The sequence below is a fragment of the Canis lupus genome, chromosome 3 (genome assembly GCF_003254725.2).
Source record: "Canis lupus dingo isolate Sandy chromosome 3, ASM325472v2, whole genome shotgun sequence".
NCBI classification, from domain to species: domain Eukaryota; kingdom Metazoa; phylum Chordata; class Mammalia; order Carnivora; family Canidae; genus Canis; species Canis lupus.
The window spans coordinates 37,512,306-37,525,792 of record NC_064245.1 but is presented as its reverse complement, the minus strand read 5'-3'; the positions used below and the strand labels follow the sequence as shown (position 1 = coordinate 37,525,792).

The window sequence follows — 13,487 nt, the reverse complement described above, 5'->3', positions numbered from 1 at the left end:
ATCTATATCTCTCTATCTAATCTATCTAATCTATCATCTATCTATCTATCATCTATCTATCTATATCTATCATCTCCATATATGTATAAAAAGATTTTGTATATGGTATTGATTCAGGTGATTACAGAAGCTGGGAAGTCCCATGATCTGTCATCTGCAAGTTGGGAGACTCAGGACAGTCAGAGGTGCAGTTGGAAGGTCTGAAATCTGAGAGCCAATGCTATAGATTCCTGTTTAGGGGCACCTGATGGCTTTGTTGGTTAAGCATCTGCCTTCAGCTCAGATCATGATCCCAGGACCCCCCCCCCCCCCCAGGATCAAGTCCCATGTCGGGCTCTCTGTTCAGGGAGAGCCTGCTTCTCTCTCTCCCTATGCCACTCCACTTGCTTGTGCTCTCTGTGTATGTATGAAATAAATAAATAAAATAATTTTTTAAAAATTCTAGTTTAACTTGGAAGGCCTGAGAGCCAGGAACCAACAAGGGCAGAAGATTAACATTATAGCTCCAGCAGTCAAGCAGAGAGTGAGTTCAACCTTCCTCTGCCTTTTTGTGCTATACAGGCCCTCGTTGAATCGGATGGTGCCCACCCATGTTAGGGAGGCCTTCTGCTTTATTGAGTCCATCACATCAAATGCTAATTGCTTCCAAGGACACTCTCATAGACACACCCAGAGATAATGTTTAACCAGATACGTGGGCAACTCTTAGCCTATTCAAGTTGATAGATAAAATTAACCATCACAATTTTTATTCAGTTCTGTGTATTTTAAAAATTCCTTTGAGATTTCCTCTTTGATGCATGGATTATTTATTTATTTATTTATTTATTTATTTATTTATTTATTTATTTAAAGATTTTATTTATTTAGTCATAGACACACAGAGAGAGAGGCAGAGACACAGGCAGAGGGAGAAGCAGGCTCCACACAGGGAGCCCGATGTGGGACTCGATCCCAGGTCTCCAGGATCACACCTCAGGCTGCAGGCGGTGCCAATCCGCTGCGCCACCGGGGCTGCCCCAATGCATGGATTATTTAGAAGTATACCATTTAATTTTCAGTATTTATAGATTTTCCTGTTGTGTTTTTTGTTTTTTGGTATTGATTTCTAGTTTGATTTCATCATGGGCAAAGAACATACTCGTGTGATTGTATCCAAATTTTAACAGAGCAGATTATTCATCTTAATGACTCCCTCACTCTTTGAATGTACAACAGAAACTCATGTACTGTGGGAGGAAGTTTCTGGGTGGGACACAGCTGCTTCTGTGTGAAGTTCAAGAGCTGTCATTGTGTTCTGTGTAAGCAGCCTCTGGGCTGCACCAGGATGAAGACAGAACCCAGGGCAGAGGGGCCCAGACCAGGCATCTGGTTATCCACTTGGGGCCTGACCCCCTGAGTCTCAGGACAGAGTCCCTCTTCTGGCACAGTGTGTTGGACTCATGGTTGGTCAGGTTTGGTCTATACCAGCAGCATACACTCAGTAGTGAGTATGGGGGTGGAGCCGGTCCCGAAACATTGGGAAACACTCACCCACAGGCCAACAAGGCAGCAGAGGATTGGGTCCTGGCTGGAGGCCTCAGCTACCTTCTGAGTTTGCAGGTGGGTCTCAGACCTCTGGTAGCTGAGGAATCCCACCCATGGTAGCCCCCTGTCCTGGGTAGCTTGGCACAGGCAGGGTATGAAATGTGAGACACAGAAGACGGACGTGGTAAAAAAAAAAAGAAGAAGAAGACCGATGTGGTTATGGGGCCAGCTTGGGAGGGATGAACTGGAACTCAAGGAGAATGGGGCAAAAATTGAGGAATCACTCTTGAGTGGGCTGCACATTTGCTCTGCCCTTCTCTTAAGTACAGAGAAATACAACTTCTTATTCCTATTCCTGGAGCAGCTTGTCGTCATCAGCTACATCCTGCTCCTTGAGCCAGAGGGTCCACAGGACTTGGTGCCCCTAATGGTCCTTTTAGCCTGATCCTAATGAGAACCTGGTGAGAATCCACAGTACCTCATCCGGATGCTGAGTGTCTCCCCTCTCTCCCTCTGTCCCGTCAGGCGGTGTTGGGTGTGGGCAGCATTGGTCACCTCTTCAGGGCATACTTGCCCTGCTCCTCTGTCCCCCACTGGGGCTGAAGTTGGTGGCCATGTGGTTTGCGTCCAGCCAAGCCACTCTTGGCTCTACCCACCTCCATTCCGTCTGGATTAGCAGCGTCACTCAACGTGTGTTCATATACACATGACTCAGTGACTCCATCTGTGGGATTTAATCCTGAAAATGTACTCACAATCAAGTGAAAACAAAGGATGAAGGTGTGACAAAAGTCAGGAAACACCTAAAGCTCACCAAACATGGCACAGTTTAAGAACAGCTTCATCCATTCACACAATGGCATGTGTCTGCCACTGGAAAGCAGGATTCCGTGGATTAAGATGTTTTGCTACGTGCTCAGTGAGCTCCACATGTGGGGAAAATGCTAGTGTAAGTATCCCCACATACGCTCACATATGCCTGGGCATCCGGAAGACACATGGCACATTGCAGGCAGCAGCCATGGCCACAGGGTGTGGGTGTGTGCACCCTATTTCGTGCATCACATTTTCTTTAACTAAATATGGATTCCATCCCCTTTAAGCCTGCTTTCCATGTCCTTTTATTATATGTGTTAAAAATCCATTCACAAGGGGCATCTGAGTGGCTCAGTGGTTGAGCATCTGCCTTTGGCTCAGGGTGTGATCTGGGGTCCTGGAATCGAGTCCCACATCAGGCTCCCTGTGCCTCTCCCTCTGCCTGTGTCTCTGCCTCTCTCATGAATAAATAAATAAGATCTTTTTTAAAAAAATCCATTCACAATTTGTAAAAAACATCTCTTTGGGGAAAAAATGAGCCTGGGAAGAAAGTGTGAGTTAAGAATCTTGTTTTTCCTAAAGACTATCCACTTTTACCCTACTAGATACAAGTCATTTTCAGGAGCCACTTGGGAATTTCCTGTTTTTTTTTTTGTTTTGTTTTGTTTTGTTTTCCCGGGGATTCCAGACAAGCCAGACTGCAGCTCTGCTCAGCATGGCCAACAGCAGTCTTGGCCCATCTTGCTGTCTGAGCCGGAGCTAAGAGCAACTCACCTCCAACCTTCCCACACTGCCTGCTGCTGCCTGCTGTGGCTCCAGGCAGCTGCGAGGAGAGGCACCAGGTGCCTCAAGACCAGAAGGACATCCCCTCCCCCCGCAACAAGATGTTTTCTAGAAAGAGGGTATCTCATGAGAGTTTCAGCCTGCACCTTGGAGACCCATGAAGATGGCCCACTTTCCCCCTTGGCCTCTCCCTGGCAGAGAGGCCGGTGGGCTCTGAAGAAAGAAATGTTCCCCCACACCTGAGTACAGACATGCATACCCTGGGAAACCCACAGACACCTTCACACATGGAGACGCACTGCCAGGCACAGAGACACAGGGACACACGGACAGACACATACACAGACTAACAGACATTCACAGGTACTCACCGACACCCCCCGCAGAAGAAAGACAGATACACATACCTACAGACACTCAACACATGCACAAAGCCACCACAGACACACCCAGGACGGATGCACACAGACATACAGATACACATGAATAGACACGCATAGGCACACACAGGCTCACACACTCCTGTACACCTGTTCCCTCAGAGCCAGGCTTGCCGCTGCCCTGCCCCAGTCCCACTGTGGAGCATTTTCTCTTGGTGGGTGGACAGGTTTGTCAGATGTGCTCATCTCACACCCACTTCCACACCTGGGGCAGGTGTGAGGGCTGGCTTCCTCCCTGCCTGCTCCTGGCTCTCAGTGCAGGGGGGCTCCAGGGACTTTCCTTAGATGCTGCTTGTGAGGCCTGGGGCCCAGAAAGGTTAGTGCTGTTCTGACCATCGACCCATTTTTCAGACCTAAGTAAATCGTTTCCCACAGCCAGAGGGGAGTAGCCTCCGTGTTCCAGGGTTATGAGGGTCGGAGAGTTGGAGTGGTAGACGGTCCCCCTGGAGCACAGAACCACTGGACCCCTCAGCAAATGAGTCCTGGGCTGCTCAGCCCCACAAAACCCCCTCTGCCAGCAGGTCTGCCAGAGCAGATTCCACATCCCCTTCCTTTTCCCCTGCTTTGCTTCCCCATTCAAGAGAAGGCCCGCTGCTCGGACAAGTCAGATTTGAGGACACTAGGTCATGAATTCAGGGGATGCAGTTTCCTAATAGTTTAATGTCACCAGAAGTGGGGAGTGCCTTACTTCTACCTCTGCACATAGCTGTGGAGGACACCTGTTCCTCCGGAGTCACCCAAATTAGGGTCTCTAGAGAAAATACTGGATGCCCACTGTTTATAGCCTGAATGCTTATGTCCTCCCAAAATTCATATGTTAAATCCCAGTCCCCAATGGGATGGTATTAGGAGATGAGGCCTTTGAGAGATGGTTAGGTTATGAGGGAGCACTCGTGAATGGGATTAGTGCTCTCATAAAAGACCCCAGAGAGCCAGCAGGCCTCTTCTGCCACGAGAAAACACAGCAAGAAAACCGCTGTCTCTGAACCAGGAAGTGGGCTCCCACCGCACACGGACTCTGCTGGTGCTTGATCGTAGGACTTCCCAGCCTCCGGAGCTGTGAGAAATGGGTGTCTGTTGTTTATAAGCCACCCAGGCTGTGGTGTTCTGTTAGAACAGCCTGAATAGACAGACACCAGTTAAATTTGAGCAGAAATTCGATGGAAAATGTTTTAGTATGTCCCAAATATTGTACACGACATATTTAAACTAAAAATTGTGTTCGATGTTTATTGGAAATTCAGATTTAACCGTGCGCCCATACTTTATTTCTTCTTTCTAAATCTGGCATCCCCACCCAGACCCTTCACTTGAGGCTCCTTTTTCTTAACAAAGTAGCTGACTGGGGAGAGACTGGTGGCTGCATGCTTGCTATGGAGGCAGTGTGACCTCTTCTCCACGGGATCTCTGCCCTGCTAGGGGCAGAGGTGTGCTCCCCAGAGTTGCTGGTGTGCTCCCCCATCCCTGGGCACTCCCTCAAGTGCTCTGCGTGTGCTACAATTCCATCCTCCCAACAGTGGCACTTTCAGTTCTGCCCAGCATGGTGCTCTTGAAATGAGCCTGCTCCAGGCCTACTCCTTCTGTCCCTGGCCTGACCTCTGGCTCCTTCACCCTCTCTCTGCAGATGTTCATGGGCCACTTCCTTGACTCCAACCCAGATGGTGGTAGGAGGCAGGGTATGGGGAGCCCTGTCCTGTCCTCAGGGAGCCTGCGTGCCAGGGGGAGCTGGGCACTGCATACTCATGAACAGGGTGCTGTACTGAGGTCAGAAGGTGTAGAAGGCCCCCAGGAGCACCAGCTGGCCTGGCAGCTGGGCTCAGAGCTAGTGCAGGGGGAGGATGACTCAGCAGCACACCTGCCGGATCTGACCCCTGAGGACCACTAACTACCCTTTGCCCTTCATGCTGGACCTGGTGAGCTGATGAATAGCTGTTTCTCCCAACCTTTTCTTTTTCTTTGGGAGGCCATCCTAGAGCAGGAAAGGGCCACAGGGTGTGGCCGGTGAGGCTGGGATTGAATCTAGGGCTATCCACAGGTATATTCCTGGTCCTGGGGAGGCCAAGCTCTCGTAGCTTTCTGAAGATGATCCAGGAGGAGGAACATCTCAAACCCTAATGGCTGCTTCTTGCAAACTTTTGATCAATTAGGTGCCCTGATGGTCTGTGCAGACTAGTGTGGCTGGCTTCAGGTTCTCGAAGGCTGATGAGGAGATGGGGGAAGGGGACATCAGGGCAGCTCTGGTCCTATCTTGTCAAAATCTCCCTGATGCCAGCATATGTGGATAAAGTCGCTGGCTTCGATGGGACGGATCTGAGTTGAAGTTTTACAGCATGAGCTTTGGCCAGACCCAGAGAAACCTCAGGGGCCTGCATGGAGGAATAGAGAGGTAAGGGCACCTGGTTATAGAGGACCAGAGAGCCACAATTCACCAGGGACCACTGGGGTGGGCAGGGCCAGAGTTGAGCTTCTACCAGCATGCTTAGCCATGGAGCTCCTGAGAGTATTGTGAATGAGGAGTCCCCAGACCTCGGCTGGTCCCTGATCACAAAGCATCTCTCTGGCCCTGTCTCCTCCTGTCTCTCCCACACCCCAGGGACAGAGGCAGACAGATGATATTATCACTGCTGTCCCCAGGTGAAGAGCCTCTATCCAACTGTTGGGTGGTTTGTCCAAAACCCCAGAGGAAAATGAAGGGACTGGCTCCTGACTGCCAGGCCTGGGGGTGGAGGTGGGGAACAAGCTCACCTGGCTCCTTACTGGCAAATCCTGGTCCTGGGGTCCATCCCTGGCCTCCATCTGCTGTATCCCTCCATACTTTTCCAGAGGACAAGGAGGTCTCTCAACTGAGCACTCACACAGTATACTGGAGGCATATACCCTCTCCAAATGGATTCAGACCCCACATCTCAGGCCTACATTTCAGCTCAGGTTCTCTCTTCAACTATGACTAATCAGCACACACTTTCTCTTTCTCTCTCTCTCTGCCACTCTCTCTCAGAAGCAATTTTGAGTATTAGTTAGAAAAGTATAGAGAATTTAAGGGGGAAGAGTACTTAATGGCACTATCATCATGGTTATAATGCTATATTTTGTGCCATTAACTTTTCTTTAGAACTACAATGAAATCCATTACTTGAACTTGAAGTATATGCACAGTACATACACAACCTTACACTAATTATTTTTCACAAGTAACATTATATTTCAAAATATTAATGGGGCGTTTGAGTGGCTCAGTCGGTTAAGCATCCGCCTTCGACTCAGGTCATGGTCTCCAGGTCCTGGGATGGAGCCCCGCATCTGGCTCCCTGCTCAACGGGGGCTCTGCTTCTCCCTCTGCCCCTCCCTCTGCTCTTGTGCGCATGCTGTTTTTCTCTCATAAATAAATAAATAAAGTCTCAAAAAAAATTAAGAGCTCAGTATCTGTGCCACTGAGTTCTATTTTAATTAACTGAAGCAAAAGGAGAACAACATTCAACTAGGAAGGATTGTACTCATAATCAATCTCCTAGAGTGAAGAATGTTGTTTTCTTCCATTGTACCTGCCATAGGCTGTACAATGTCCTGAGAGGATTCATTATGAGAAAAATGTCAATCACTACTTCGAGATCTTACTTTTGGAGAAACTCAGGAGAAAGCATAGGCATTTTTCTTTTCAAATAAGGGGTCTTAACTTTTCTTATTATTGGAGATTTTAACACCATTTATTAATGTATCGCTATGGTCCATGAATTTTTGCAGCCTTTGCCAAAAGTCATATGCTAAAATCCTAATCCTCAAAATAATGATATTAGGAGCTGGGGACTTCGAGAGTAGAGTAGAGCCCCATGATGGGATTAGCACCCTTGCATAAGGGGCCCCAGAAGGCTCCCCTCCCCCTTCGACCTCATGAGGATAGAGAAGTCTACAACTTGGAAGAGTGCCCTCACTTGCCTATGCCGGTACCTTGACCTCAGACTTCCAGGTTCCAGAACTGGGAGACATAAATTTTTGTTGTTTATAAGCCTCCCCACTGGGGGTGCTTCATTAGAGCAACCTGAATGGACTAAGACATATATCTAAATAACAGATTTTTACAGCTTTCAGGTAAAGCCTAGTCAAAGCCTATGAGAAGAGATAGTCTCACTTTAAATCATGACATCATTTCTTCAAGTTTTGGCTCAACCTCTTCCCAGTAAGGGCGTAGCTTCCCTAGTATGTCACCGGTGATTTTCAATACAAGTTTGTTTCAACAACTGGGGTATTTCTTGTTTGTTTGTTTATTAAAGATATTTATTTATTCATTTGCGATAGAGTGAGTGAGCATGAGCTGGGGGTCGTGGATAAAAGAAACAGACTCCCTGCTAAGCAGAGAGCCTGATGTGGGGCTGGATCCCAGGACACTGGGATCATAATCTGAGCCAAAGGCAGATGCTTAACTGACTGAATCACCCAGGGCCCCCTTTAACATCTTGTTTATTAACAAAATCATCAACCCAGCTGTCTTTATGGACTCATACACTAACATTTTATGGAATTCCTTTTTAATTACAGAAATCCTTTTTCTGTACTATCCACAACAACTATTAAACTCAGTGTTAGTATAGTAATATATACTAGTAAGTGTGCAATAAAGGAGAAAAGTTCTTGGCCACCAACTAAGAAATGTGTATTTCTACCCACTGTCTCTTAAGCACTTACTGTGGGGGATGTATGTACAACCTCACTCATAGAAATGTGGTAAAGGACATTCACCTCTGTATCCTGGTGGCAAAGAGAGTTCTCATTCTTGGGTAGCTGACTCTCCTCTAGCCACCTGCTCTCTTCAGCCTTCCATGCCACAGGCTGAGAGAAGCAGATGGATGTGTACCTCCATCTCTCATCCTGGCTTGCTTCCCAGAACCAGAGATGCCATAGTCCAGGCCACTGCTGCTTCCAGCTACTACACCCTAGAATCAGCCATTTCCCTAGAAGCCCTGATTCCTTTTGTTGGAATATGGTATTTATTTATTTATTTATTTATTTATTTATTTATTTATTTACATTTTTAAAAGATTTTATTTTTTCATGAGAAACACAGAGAAAGAGGCAGAGACATAGGCAGAGGGAGAAGCAAGCTTCCCGTGGGGAGCTCAATGTCGGACTTGATCCTGGGACTCAGGAATCATGCCCTGAGCCAAAGGCAGACACTCAACCGCTGAACCACCCAGGTGTCCCATGAATATGGTATTTAGAAACCAAGAAACGGGTGCGGGGTATGCTCCATGCTCCTGGAGTACTGCTGCTCCTGGCCCCTCCCAGCAGACAGAGCCAGGAAACATGTTTGTCCCAGCTCATTTACACACATATGCTTTTAGTCATTTCTCCACTTGTCCCTGCACACTGAACTAAGCCCGTGTTCACATCACAGTGATGTCTCAGGTTCTGGGGCAGCCCCTGAGGAAGGACTCATTCCTGCCCCCTGCCACTGTGATCTATTACCTCTCTCTCCAGCAGTGAGACGCTGGCTCCCACCATCCGCCATGTGGCCACCTGTTTGTTCAATCCCAGCAAACACGTGAAGCAGTTTCATAATTGTCTATCTCGTGAGAAACTAGAGCAGTGTTTAAGTATAGTTGCTTATGTTTGCAGTCTTTCAGTTTCCAGTCAAAACACCATTTTCCCAAGTTACTTAGGTCAGCTGCTTTTGTCCACCTCCTTCCCAGAGGCCACATCATACATTTGTGATATGGTCAGAGTCTGTGGTCACAGTCTATATTCCATGCTGGGGTCCCCCCAACTCCTTCACATGCTCAAAGTTTGCATACTGTATAGTGCAGTCTGTGATGTATAGTTCTAGTTTTGATCAATGCAGAGTCTTGTATCCACCACCCCAGTACCAGGCAGACAGTTCCATAGCCCTAAAAGTTCCCCTTTGAGGTCAGCCACTTCCTGATCCCCAACCCAAGCAATTGCTGATGTGTTTTCTGCCTTTGGCAGAATGTCATATGAATGGAGTCACACAATATATAGACCTTTGAATCTGGCTTCTTTCATTTATGCTATAAAAAACAGCTTCAAATGCACCAAAATCTTAATCTTGTCTTTTATCTCCCTGAAAGTAGTAAACATAGCTAATTAAGAATCTGTGAATGGTATCTTCAAAATCTGGAACTTGTGTGGGCCTGTTTCAATTGCTCAGTGTTTCTGCTAGTTTTTATTTGTGTTGGTTTGTGTTCTTGACTGCTTGGTTATCTTTTATTGTGAGTCAGATATTATATGTGCAAAGCTTTTTTTTGTAGAAAAAGTTTGAAGGATGGGGTAATGTTATTGTCTTTTTACAGATAATTTCCGATTGTTTCTGGCATGTTCATGGCCGTCAAGATCCCTTTCATACAATTCAGGAATTGAGGTCTCCTGGGCCACTCTCAGGACTGAAGCCAGGCTCTAGTCCCTATAAAGGCTAATTTCCTTGCTTCTCCTAGAAGGCAATCCTTTGATCTCTCAAAGCAAAGAGTATCTCACTCCCACTAGTCCTTTTATTCTTGATGGGTCCCAAACTCTGATGTTTCCATTCTTGTGGAATTGGTAGTCACTCCTGGACTAAAAATGGCCCCACATGTTGTCATTCTTTGTAATCCTGTTGCTAATCTGATGTCTTTTAGCAGATATTTCTTATGTTTTATGCAGCTTTTCTAGTTGGATAGATCAGATTGATTGACTCCTACTACTCAGTTTGCCATAGAAGGGGAGGCTCCCATACTTTTCTCAGGCGAGCTCTCCAATCAGACCATCCAACTTCTCATCCAATGGTTCACACTATAGGCTTGGCCCCTGGACTCCTTCTTCACTCTGGGTCATTGAAACTCATTTCCAAGAGAAATCCATGAATTGGATCTGAGTGATGGTCTTGCAGGGTGCCCAGACACACTGGCACTCTGTGTCTACACCTCTGGTATATGTGGGCAGCACCTCAGGGGTGCTCTGAGGTGAGTCCTGGTTTACCTCTCAAATTACTTCCTTCCTTATCTTCATGGGGGCCCGCTCAGGGATTATTTCTCTTTTTCCAGAAAATTTTTCACCAATATTTCAATGTTCAAATGGAAAAGAATAAATACTTCCACTGTTTTACCATATGCACCTTTGAGTGACACTATTGAAGGCTATCCCATGAGTTGAAAATGGCAAAGTCACTTCCGGAAGCCTTGGAAGGTATTTTTATCCCTTTAGACTGCTAACAAGATACTGTAGCTGGGGAGCTTAACAACGAACATTTATTTCTTATGGTTCTGGAGGCTGGGAAATATAAGCTCAAGTTCATAGCAGATCCAGTATCTGATGAAAGCCCTTTTCTTGGTTTTCAGATGGCTGTCTTGCTGTGTCCTCACATGGTGATGGTGGGGTGGATAGAGAGGGCACAAGAGAGACAGGGAGACAGAGAGAGGAGGCTCTTGGCTCCATCTTATAAGGTTACTAATCCCTTCATGGACTCCACTTGCATGACCTAATCACCTCCCTAAGGTGCTAATTCCAAAGACCATCACATTGAGGGGTAGGATTTCAACATATGAATTCTAGGGAAGGGGGAAGACACAAAAATTTAGTCCACAGCAGGAGGGAAAGACTAAGGGTCATTGTAACTATTACCTTAAAGCCTTCAGATGGGGACCACCAGCCATTATTCCAAATCACAGTCAGTTTCTTTCCAAGGGCCCTCAGCCCTCTCCTTATTCACAGTACTTCATTGTCCATCCTTCAGTGTCTAGAGCTGATGGGCGTTGGCATACCGTCAGCAGTAGTTGCCCAGTGACTTCATTCGATGTCACAAAGCACCTGCCACAACGGCTCCCAGGATCACAGTTATCTGTGGCAGAAAACAATCATGGGCATGAACCAAAAGACTAGGGTTTTTTCAGGGTGGAAAGGATGTGGAGAGGTGCTTCCAAAAATATTCAAGTAAGTCCTAACCTTGAATCTATCAACACACATTTAAAGCATTTTTCCTCTGGTGGCAGCAGTTTGGATTATATCTATTGCATTTCTCTTCGGTAGAAATACTATTCAGGATGGTAGTCCTGAGGCACCTAGAAAAGCCTTTTTTGCAAATGTGGTATAAAAAATTTTTTCACTAATGGAGTTGATCATTTTTAAGGAAAAAGTTGTTTTTGAGGTCAATGCCTTTTGTGTTACTATTCATTCCTAGTTTTCAGCAACTAAATGTATGTATTAGGTGTTTCCCAAAACTGTTTGGTGGTGGCAAAGAGGCTGGACTTTATTTTATAATAAAGTGTAAAGTGTTAATCTAAACTTTAAAATATATATATATTTATTTTAAAGACAGAGAGAGCATGCACATATGGGTACGAGTGGAGGGAAGGGCAGAGGGAAGGAGAGAATCTCAGGCCTACTCCCCACTGAGCATGGCGCTCAAGGGGATTGAGGGGGGAGGGACTCGATCTAATGATCCTGAGATCTTGACCTGAGCTGAAATCAAGGTTTGGACACTTAACCAACTGAAGCCACCCAGGTGCCCCATAAACTTCTGGTTTAAGTACTTTTGAGGGCACCGTAGTAGGTTATAGGTTTCAGATCAAAGATCACTAAGTGAAGCAAAATCTAGAACTACAGAATCAACTGGCCAAGGCATTGGATTTGAAAGAAGTAAATTGTTGGTTTGCTAAAGACAATTTACTGATCCCCCTGCCCTGTGTAAAGAAGAAGGAAACACTGAAAACTATGTTGTGGATTTCCTGGCACTCTTGACATCTAAGGAGAGGAGAATGTAAATAGGTGTCCTCACCGCCCCGCTCCAAGCCTCAGACCCAGCATGGCGGCCCCACCGCCAGGGGGCAGCACCTGGCTGACCTTGGCTGCAACGCGGTGTTGCCGGTCTGTCCACCTGGAGGCAGGTAGTGTATCTTTCCTTCACACAGAAGGCACAGACAAAAATCCAAACACATGTCCTCAAATTGGATTTCAGTGTGAAGGGCAGAATTAATATATTTACTACTGTAAAAGTTTAAAACTATTAATCAACAGATTTAGAATTAGTACCAAGTCCAGAGGAAATGTTAACACCCCATTTCAATTACACTGAGATGGTTGTAATTCAGCCTTCCTGGGACCCGAGCAATATTCCTTTACTGACTTAAATATACATAGAAAGTGAAAAGCAGTTAAAAGCCCTCCCAGACTGAGTGTACAAAAAAAAAAAAAAAAAAAAATTACACTGTATTTTCTTTTCCTACCATCAAGTGGGTCTTTTACTTTTGACTTAAATGCAGCTTTGTGAACCCTAACTAAAATAAAAGCTGAGGGGATCCCTGGGTGGTTCAGCGGTTTAGCGCCTGCCTTCGGCCCAGGGCATGATCCTGGAGTCCCCAGATCGAGTCCCACTTCAGGCTCCCTGCATGGAGCCTGCTTCTCCCTCTGCCTGTGTCTCTGCCTCTCACTCTCTCTCTGTGCCTCTCATGAATAAATAAATAAAATCTTTAAAAGAAATAAAATAAAAGCTGAAAGTCCTGCAAAAGAAGCAAAGCCTTTCTGATAAGCAGATAAGCAGACAACCACACACCCAAACACATCTCCAGGCACAGTTTTGTTGAGGAGAGTCACTGTGGCCAGAATACATGGTCAACTCTAGATTAGATATCCTGTTAGCAACACGGCTGTTCATCAGTTTCACAGAGGGCACCAAAGGGACACAGTGACTGGCCCGGCATCAAGTTCATCACAGATTACAGAAGGTCCCGATAAGAGGAGGGAGAAACAGTGGGACTCAAGGGACAGCCACTGTCCAGGGTGATGGACTGCAACAGGTGCATCTGCCTGGGCACCAGCTTCCTTACCCACGTTCTCTTGGTCCACATGAAGTCCTCTTGGGTTCAGCACCAGGACTTCTTCATTGTCACCTGGTACTCTGCCAGAGGGATCTATCTGCTCCATTGGTGGGCAAACTCGCCT

The 13,487-nt window shown here is 46.4% G+C and overlaps 1 long non-coding RNA gene across 1 annotated transcript in view; it reads right to left on the bottom strand.

Annotated features, from left to right (window-relative positions):
* The window catches only part of LOC112653548 (uncharacterized), a 33,630-nt gene extending 22,306 nt beyond the window's left edge, over positions 1-11,324 (bottom strand). Inside the window, exon 1 of the long non-coding RNA XR_003132266.3 lies at positions 11,172-11,324. This is a non-coding gene — a long non-coding RNA (uncharacterized LOC112653548). The remainder of the gene's footprint in view (positions 1-11,171) is intronic.
* Positions 11,325-13,487: the final 2,163 nt, after the last annotated feature.